Source organism: Peromyscus leucopus, chromosome 16_21, assembly GCF_004664715.2.
Source record: "Peromyscus leucopus breed LL Stock chromosome 16_21, UCI_PerLeu_2.1, whole genome shotgun sequence".
NCBI lineage: Eukaryota > Metazoa > Chordata > Mammalia > Rodentia > Cricetidae > Peromyscus > Peromyscus leucopus.
Window position 1 is genome coordinate 4,913,106 of NC_051084.1, and position 9,774 is coordinate 4,922,879.

Genomic DNA, 9,774 nt, shown 5'->3' on the forward strand with positions numbered 1-9,774 from the left:
TCAGTTCACACCAGATGTGTAGTGGCATACACCTGTGAACCCAGAATTCAGGAGGCAGAGGCAAGAGGATCACAACTTTGAGACCAGCCTGACATATATACAGTAAGACCTTGTCTCAAAAAGAAATAAAATAGCCGGGCGGTAGTGGCGCCCGCCTTTAATCCCAGCACTCAGGAGGCAGAGGCAGGCTGATCTCTGTGAGTTCGAGGCCAGCCCGGTCTACAGAGCAAGAGCCAGGACAGGTACCAAAACTACACAGAGAAGCCCTGTCTCAAAAAACCAAAAAAGAAAAAAGAAAAGAAATAAAACAGGGCTGGAGAGATGACTCACTGGTTAAGGGCACTGGTTGCTCTGGCAGAAAACCAGGGTTCAGTTCCCAGCACCCACATGGCAGCTCACAACCATCTGTAACTCCAGTTCCAGGGGATCCAACGCCCTCTTCTGGCCTCCACAGGTGCTGCATGGATGTGATAGGCAGAAATGCCAGGCAAAACACCCATACACATAAAAATTTTAAAGGGGCTTTTCTTTTTTAAATAAATAAGCAAATAAATAGGGATGGAGAGATGGCTCTGCGATTAAGAGTGCCTGTTGCCTTCCAGAGGACCCGAGTTTGGTTCCTAGAACCCACCACAACTGTAAGTCCAGCTCTAGGGGATCTGATGCCCTCTTCTGGCCTCAGTGGGCAACTGCACACATGAGCACGCATACCCATATAGACACATACAACTTAAAATAAAAAACAAATCTTTACAAAAGTAATAAAATAAAATAGTGGCTGTGATGATGGTTCAATGAATAGTGCACAAGCGCCCATGCTCTGTAGTGATATATTTGTCCCCCAATATTTTGTGCACCCTAATAAACTTATCTGAGGATCAGAGGACAGAGCCAGCAGCTAGATTAAACATAGAGGCAAGGCAGTGGTAGCACACGCCTTTAATCCTAGCATTCAGGAGGCAGAGATCCATCCAGATCTCTGTGAGTTCAAGGCCACACTGGGAACAGAGCCAGGCAGTGGCGGCACACAACTTTAATCTCAGTACTGGGAATCACACACACCTTTAATCCCAGGAAGTGACGGCAGGAAGCAGAAAGGTATAGAAGGTGTGAGGACCAGGAACTAGAGGCTTGTAAGCAGTTGAGCTGAGATCCCTTTCGGGTGAGGACTCACGGGCTTTCAGTCTGAGGATTCGTGGAGTTAGCAAGGTGAGGTTAGCTGTGGCTGGTTCTGTTTCTCTGGTCTTTCAGCTTTCACCCCAATACCTGGCTCCCAGGTTTGTTTTTTATTAAGACCTTTTAAGATTTGTGCTACAACGTTCAATCCCTAAAACCATGTAAAAATGTGGGGTGTGATGGCACATGCTTATAATTCCAGAGCAAGAGAGACAGAGACATGGGGATCACTGAGATCTCCCAATCTCCCCTCAGTGGTGAGCTCCAGATCAATGAAAGGCCCTGTCTGAAAGAAGGTAGACAGTGTTCCTGAGTATGACGCCCAAGGTTGCCTCTGGTCTCTGCACACAAGTACACCTGCACACATACACAAATGAATATGTGCACACACACTGAAAAAATGAAAAATAAATCAATAAAAATCCTTATTTTTAAAGAAGTAAAACTCCAGACCTCAGAAAACTTGGGAACTACTGAGCACGAGATGTGAAGCCGGGCAGAGAAAGTGGAGAGGAAGAGTCCCCGCTGGGGACCTCTCAGGCCTGCTTGGTGCAAGAGCTGTAGCCCTGGGCTCTGCGGCCTGGAGAAAGGGCGTGGGAACCACCTGGGCTTTGTTTCCACACTGATGCCCAGGCCCCACCCCCAGAGACAGGGAGGCAAGGGCGTTTTGTAAGAGCACCCAGATGATTAGAATAATCAGCCAGGCCTGCGGTGAGATGGGAAGGTCCAATGCCCTCCTTGAGAACTATGACTTCATTGAGAGAAAACTTTGGTTGGAGGGAGAGGACACGGAAGATGTGACGGGAGAAGGCCCTTGAAGGAAGGAGGGCGGAAACCAGGGCACAGGAATCCCAGCTTTCTAGACACGGAGTCCGCTCGAGTTCTGGATTATTCTCCATAGCATCAAATCCTACTGTATGCATAACTGCCAACAAGGTGGAATGTCCGCTAGCAGAACCAGGCAGGGCACGGCACCCGCCAGGCTCCTGTCTCCTGTTCTTTATGCTTGTGTTGTTTAAAGGCGGGAACACGGTGCGGGTGGATCTCAGGGGTCCCCCGGGAACACAGTGAGGGTGGATCTCAGGGGTCCCCGGGAACACGGTGCGGGTGGAGCTCAGGGGTCCCCCGGGAACACGGTAGGGGTGGAGCTCAGGGGTCCCCCCCCGGGAACACAGTGAGGGTGGATCTCAGGGGTCCCCCGGGAACACGGTGCGGGTGGAGCTCAGGGGTCCCCCGGGAACACGGTGGGGGTGGAGCTCAGGGGTCCCCCCCCGGGAACACGGTGGGGGTGCAGCTCAGGGGTCCCCCGGGAACACGGTGGGGGTGCAGCTCAGGGGTCCCCGGGAACACGGTGGGGGTGCAGCTCAGGGGTCCCCGGGAACACGGTGGGGGTGGAGCTCAGGGGTCCCCCGGGAACACAGTGGGGTGGAGCTCAGGGGTCCAGCACTTACTTGTCTAGCATGCACAAGGTTCTAGGTTTGATACCCAGCACCAGGAGGAAAACAATACACAAACCAGGAAGCAACGATGATCCTGCCTGATGCTTCTGCCTCTCTGGCTGTCCTCTGATCTCACCCCCTGGCAGCGCACTCCACAGCAAAGCACTTCCTGTGGGCGCGATAAGTCTCAGGTCCTCCCCTATCGCTGGGACTTTATCTCTGCCCGCAGCAGAACACAGCAGCCAAGAGGACCAGCGTCTGTCTGCGGTGCAGAGTGAAGAGGAAGGCAGGCGGAGAGGGAAAGGGCCGGGCGGTGGTGGCGCACACCTTTGACCCCAGCGCTCGCTCAGGAGGCAGAGGCAGGCGGATCTCTGTGAGTTCAAGGCCACAGAGCCTGTCCTGGAACTTGCTCTGTAGACCAGACTGGCCTCAAACTCACAGAAATCTGCCTGCCTCTGCCTCCCGAGCGATGGGATTTAAGGTGTGCGCCACCACCGCCGACTATATACATACATATAATATATAGTATTTATTTTATGTGAGTGTTTTGCCTGCCTGTACGTCTGTGCACCATGTGCATGCGGGCCAGAAGAGGGTGGGTGATGGCTCCCTGGAACTGGAGTTACAGATGGTTGTGAACCACTATGTGAGTGCTGGGAATTGTAACCGGGTGCACTAAGAGCGGCTAGTATTCTTAAGGGCCAAGCCATTGCTCCAGGAAGGTGGTGTGTTTCAGGGTACTAGACACATCGGGTGAACTGTGTGAACCCTCAGCTTTTTTTGTTTGTTTTGTTTTAAAACAAAATGTTTTTAAAAATGTATGTGCTGTGTATGTCCATGAAGACTAAAAGAAGGTATCAGATCCCCTGGAGCTGGACTTACAGGAGGCTGGGAGCTGCCCAACACCAGTGCTGGGAATCCAGTTCTCTGGAAGAGTAGCAAGTGCTCATAACCATGAAACCATCTTTCCAACCCCACTTACTGATATTTTTTTTTTTAAGGCAGGGTCCAATGTTTCTCAAGCCAACCCCAAACTCATTATTATAGCCGAGGGCGACCTTGAACATCTGAATCTCCCGCCTCCGCTTCTCAAGTGCTGGGATGACAGGTGTGTACCACCATGGCCAGCACATCTGGGAGCAGGGATCAAACCCAGGGCCTCCTGCATGCTAGACAAGTACTCTATCAGCTGAGCTACACAGGCACCCCAGCCCTTCCATGGTTCTTTTTTCCCTCTCCTGGAGCACTTTAGGCCCCTGAAAAAAGAGAACTAAAAGAGCCGCAGAGCTGAGCGTGTGTTCATTACTCTGGGTCCGCTGTGCATTCTGGGCACCAACACGCTCGGCCCTTGCTCCTAGGCAGGGCAAGCAGAGTGAACACTCCTCAGTCATGGAAACAGGGGCACAGTGGGTGGCTAAACAGCTTGCCCAGGGTCCCATAGTGGTGAGTGACAGAGTTGGGACTCCAAGCCGGGTCGCCTGGCCCCAGAGCCCACAGTGCCGACATCATCCAGATGAAGTTACTCTCGGGACAGTGCTGAGTACGTGGTGGATGGTGTCATGTCCTGACAACACGGAGCACATGAGCCAGCCTTGATTCCAGGGACTCTGTCCGTCCCCAGATCTGCCACCCACACCCTCCCATTCTGAAGCCTGGTGTCCTGGAGCCGGCCTTCACTGGAGGGGACCCCACCCATGATTAGTGTTGTTCCTAGGCAGGCACAAGGAGGCTGAGCAGAGCCGCACTGGTAGCCGTGGATGGTGTGGGGTCTCTGGGCTCCCAGTCCTGTGACCTTGGGACTTTCTCAACCAAAGGCGCCACTGCCTTTCCTCCACATCTGATGAAACACGTTCGTTCTTACCGGGGCGGACTGGGGCTTAAAGGACATGCAGCCCATGGCCAAAGCCACACACCCAGAAGGCTGTCCTGTAAGAAGCCTCCTCGCCTGCCTGGGTCAAGTCAGCTTTCCAGAGAGGCCATACAAGACCCTGTCGATCTATCTCCTCACAGGACAGGGTCCCCCAGAGGACCTTCGGGCACCTGGCTCAGCAGCTCAGAAAGGAGGCCAGGAGACAAGTGGGGTCCCAGGTCAGAAGACCCTGGGCAGCAAAAAGAAGGTCCCCAAACTACCATACCTCTACTTTTAAAAAAATCTTTTGTATTTCTTTTTTCATATAATTTGTTTTTTAATTTTTATTTTATGTCTGTAGTATGTCTGTGCACTGCATGTGTGCAGCTCCCAAGGAGGCCAGAAGAGGAACTGACCCCACAGGACTGGAGTTGGGACAGTTGTGTGGTACCATGTGGGTGCTGGGAACTGACCTTCGGTCCCCCTGGAAGAGCAGCCAGTGTGCTTACCTGCTGACTGCTGAGCCAGCTCTCCAGCACACACACACCCTTGAAAGGAGAACGGATGGCCCAGTGGGTAGAGCTGGAAGTTTCCAGCACCCTGGCAGCTCACAACTGCCTGGAACTCCAGCTCCAGGGGATCTGATGCCCTCTTCTGGACCCTGTGGACACTGCACTCTGTGCACACAACCTCATCCAAACACAGATAAATTTTAAAAAAAAATTTTTTTTTTTAAAAGAACTTCTGGCCAGGCGGTGGTGGCACTCTCCTTTAATCCGAGCACTCAGGAGGCAGAGGCAGGCAGATCTCTGAGTTCGAGGCCAACCTGAGCTACAGAGTGAGTTCTACAACAGCCAGGGCTACACAGAGAAAACCTGCCTTAAATAAATAAATAAACAAACAAACAAATAAGAAAAATAAAAAAGGAACTTCTGACTAACACTGAAGTGCTCTTCTTCAGGAATTAAGGATGTGGGTCTTGGAATCGGTTGAGCCTGGGTTAGAACCCCATCCCTCTACTTCCAGGCTGTGTGGTTTTCAACAATTTACTTAACTTCTCTGAATCGGGGTAACAGGAACAATAATGCCTGCCCTGGTGCAGAGAGACGCATTCAGGGCTGGCAGCTATTGCTTGCAGCTAGGTTTTATTACAGTCCGGCTCTGGTACGGCACTGGAACATTCTAATAAATACAGTGTGTGTTCTCATCACTCCATCAGGGACGCTCATCCACACAACTCATCCACAACACTGACTGGAGTCCACAACTCCACGTCTGTTACACAAACCCCACCCTGTACTCACCAGGTACCTGGCCCTTCTCTGCCCTTAGCCCTCACAGCAGCTAAAGCATGACTGTTCCTAGTCTCTTTTCACAGCGCATGCATAGAGGCGGTGTGTGTGTGTGTGTGTGTGTGTGTGTGTGTGTGTGTGTGTGTACCCTGAGACAGGGATCCTTCTGGAAGCTCTGAGAATCTGAACACACCCCTCCCCCGCCCCGCCCCCGCCCCCTGGCGCGCGCGCGCGCACACACACACACACACACACACACACACACACACACACACACAGACACACGAGGAGGCCAACTCAATCTCCACTGTCATTTCTATGGCAGCCCCGAGCTGGGCCCCAAGTGTCCCCTGTCCTCCATCCCCAGGACAAAGGCTCTCAACCTGGCTTTCATGCCAGCTGTGGTTGGGGAAACCCCTGCTGCCTGCAAAAACCAACTTGACTTTGAAAAGGAAGAGACGGAAGCCAGAGGGAAGGGTGGCCGGGCCCCTCCCTGTGGGGGCAGGTGCTAAGTAACTCTATAAACCCTAACTAACGATGCAATTACAGCCATAAACAGAGCCCAGGAGGGATCAGGGCCAGAAGCCAGACCCTCAAAGGGCAGCCAGGCAGAGGGTAGGTCGCCTCCCACCTACTTCCCAGCATTCAGGAAATGGTGTGGGGGCAGGTGGCGGCTCACTGGTGATGGGATGGGCGGGCACTGGACACCCCCAGGGGTGCCTTCCCTGGCCCACTCCCTGCTCACCCCTGACTGAGTCACCAGGCCATCAGCCCTAAATGCATAGTTGTTGCCTCTCTGTGGATTCAATGTTCACCTCATTCCATGGGGCCTGGAACCAAGAGACCTGGGTCTCCATCTAGCCCCACCTCCTAGGTGGACAGGGAATTAGTATTCGGCTGCAACAGGCCCTGTAAAGTGTAAGCAGTATCGGCTTCTCTCACACAGAGGAACCCCAAAACAGACCTGCCTCCATCACATGCTCTGTTTCTCAACTGTCCTATAACCAGGAGGCCAGTCAAAAGAAGGGAACCAAAAGAGCCGAGGGAAACTGAGGCACAGTAAAAGCTCCAGAGGCAGCAACCCTTCCCCTTCTACGGCCTCTCCTGGCTGGACGGTTACTACGGCTGGCTCTCTTTGCGGGAGGGCAGAGCCTGGGGAACGGCGACTAGCTCCCCGGCCACCGAGCCCGGCCTCCGTTCGGATCTGCCAGCATCTGCACCTGGCCGCGCTAGAGGAAACTGGAGATCCGCACCCCCCACCTCACCCCCCAACAGTGCCTGGTCTGGGCCAGCGGAATCCGGGCCAGGGAGGGTGTAGGGGCCTCAGGCCCCATCCCAGAGGCTCCCCTTCCCTGCTGCATCAAGCAGCCCCTCACTCCGGGTCGGGGAAGGTGGAAGCCACACTTTCCCGGTGGACGGAGCCCTCAAGTTCAGTCCTGCGACTGTCACACAGAACAGTCCTCTGCAGGACAAGCGAAAGCTGACGCAGGTTGGGGAAGGGCGCCGTGGCGAGGGGCAGGCGCAGAACGGAGGGCGGGGGCCGGGGGAGCGCTGGCGCAGACCAGCCCCACCCGGGCCGGCGCCCTCCCTTCCTCCCCAGGGCGCGGGGCTGGGGCGCGCCAGGCGGCTGCGGCGCGAACCTGCTCGCGCAGCCCGGAGCAGCTCCGGGCAGCGGTGCGTGAAGCCAGAACCCAGAGCACGGCGGGGGCCGAGGGGCGGAGACCCAGGTGGCATCCGCCAGCTCCCTTCCAGGAGGCGCTGGGCGGAAGAGGCGACGGGGTCCGGAGTTGGGGGTGGGGGAGACGAAGGCACTGACCTGGCGGGGCGGGCGGGCTAGTCTGGGGTTGGACGGTGCAGAGAGAAGGGGGTAGACAGGGACAAGGGGGCGTATTTCCCGGAATTGGGGACCAAGAGGGTGGCTCAGGGAGGAGGGCAGCCGACTGGAAGCTCAAGGAAGCAGAGAGTGAGACGCACAGAAGGTGGGACCCGAGTTGGGGTTCCCTAGGGTGGTGGGATAATGCAAGAGGATAAGTTTGCCAGGGACACCAGGGGCTGAAATCAGGGGTGTCTTTCTGCAAGAGACCAGGAGGAAGACGGGCACCGAAGGAGGGAGGGATGGGACGTCCACACCACCCCCGGACACAGCAGCCCAGCCCACGGGGCGTGGCGCCTCTCCGGCCCTCCCACTCCCCCCGCGACCATCCAGGCTGGGCCTGGCCCCGCCGGCCTTGATACTTGCACACCTCCCGGGGCCTCGGACTCCCTCCCCCGAGCCCCCCGCCCCCGCCGCATCGGGGGAGGGGGAGCGAGCTCAGGGCCCGAGCGTCCCTCAAAACTTCTGGCAAGTTCACTCCTGCGCCTCCCGCCCTAGCTCCGCTCAGCTTCCCCGGGCCAGGAAGGCCCGTGCCCGCCTCGGCCACTCCCGCCCCGGTTACATAAGGTCGCGGGGAGGCGGCCCCCTGCCCGGCCTGAAGGGAGGGGCCCGAGGGGCTCCCCGGCTGACGAGCTGCACCGCTGGGGCCACGCGCCCGGTACCCAGGGCTGCACCGGCTGCGGATGGGTCGCGGTGCGGTGCACCCTGTCCTGCTCAAGTCTGTACCCCCGTCCACCCACCCCACCTGTCTCGGGCACCCCCAGGATGGGAAGTGCGGAGCTGGCATTCCCCAGTCCCCCGTGCACCCCTTGCCCCCTAGTCCCGCTCACCTCGCTTTGAAGGTCAATCTGTCCGCCGCCGGCGCCCTGCGGTTCCGGTAACTTGTCCCAAGTTCGGGTGCCGGGCCCCCGATCTTCGCCCGCCGCCCGCTCTCGGGCTCCTCGGGCTACGCGCAGCCAGCCAGGCCCGCCCCGTCCGTCCTTCCCGCCGCCGTCGGCGCCGTCGCCGTTCTCTGCGTCCCGCCCGCAGCTGCCGCCTCCGCTGTCACCTAGCCCCGCGCCCGGCGCTCGGGCTCCGGCTGTCACTCCGCGCCCACTTCCCGCTGCGCCCGGCAGAGGGCAGCACCCGCCCCCTGCGGACCGCCCCCGGAGGCCTACCGCGGCGCCCGCTGGGAAACGTAGTCCCTGCCCCCGCCGCGCGGGGCTCGCCGGGATTTGCAGTTCTACTCTGCTGGCCGAGGTTCAAAGGAATCAAGTTTTGACTTTAAACATCTGACCCCTTTTCCCTTTTCAGATTTTCTTTCTCTTCTCTATCAGTGATGTCCAGAGCTAGGACTTACTACATTATGACATCTTGTGAAAGGACTAAGCTACTTTTCCAAGAATGTGAGAAAGATGCAGGGTCCCAGGCGGTCCCTCCTGGTTTATGCAACAGGAGATACTCAGAATCGCCAGCGTCAGACTGAGTTACCTTGTCCTTTCATAACCTCCACTTGGAGAGACTTTTGACTTCTTTGTTTAATAATAATAACAATAATTGTTGTTGTTCTATTAATTATTATTATTTTAGGACTAACTGTATGAAGCAGAACTGTAGTTTATTTTAAAGTATATGTGTAAATAATATATAAATAACATATATTTAAATATATATACATATATATAAATAACATATATATATGTTTGGTTGGTTGATTTTGTTGACAGGGTTTCTCTGTGTAGCCCTGGCTGTCCTACTCGCTCTGCAGACCAGGCTGTCCTCAAACTCACAGAGATCCTCCTGCCTCTGCCTCCCGACTGCTAGGATTAAAGGCCTGTGCTACCACTGCCCGACTTAAAAATATATTTTTAAATATATATTTAAAACACAGAGGTTAAGACAAAGAGATGACCAGGAAAAGAATAGACCCATCAGAGAAATTGGGTGTGGGTTTCTCATTGTCTTTTACGATAGCCAGATTTCTTGTTTTGGTGAGCTCTGAAGTTATCTTCTGAGGACTGCTGAGAAACTTAAATAAGATCACAGGATGTTTCCTGAGGTGTCCTGATAGTGTTGTAACTGACCAGGTAAAAGATCATGAAGGAAGTTAAGCTATCTTAACTGTAAACAAGGCAATCTTATTTGTCAGGTTCCCAGACAGCATCT

The 9,774-nt window shown here is 55.2% G+C and overlaps 1 protein-coding gene across 1 annotated transcript in view; it reads right to left on the reverse strand.

Annotated features, from left to right (window-relative positions):
• Positions 1-8,717, reverse strand: part of Tfeb (transcription factor EB) — a 52,019-nt gene extending 43,302 nt beyond the window's left edge. Inside the window, exon 1 of the mRNA XM_028887205.2 lies at positions 8,460-8,717. The gene's annotated coding sequence lies outside the window, so the exon portion shown is untranslated. The remainder of the gene's footprint in view (positions 1-8,459) is intronic.
• Between the last annotated feature and the right edge of the window lie 1,057 nt (positions 8,718-9,774).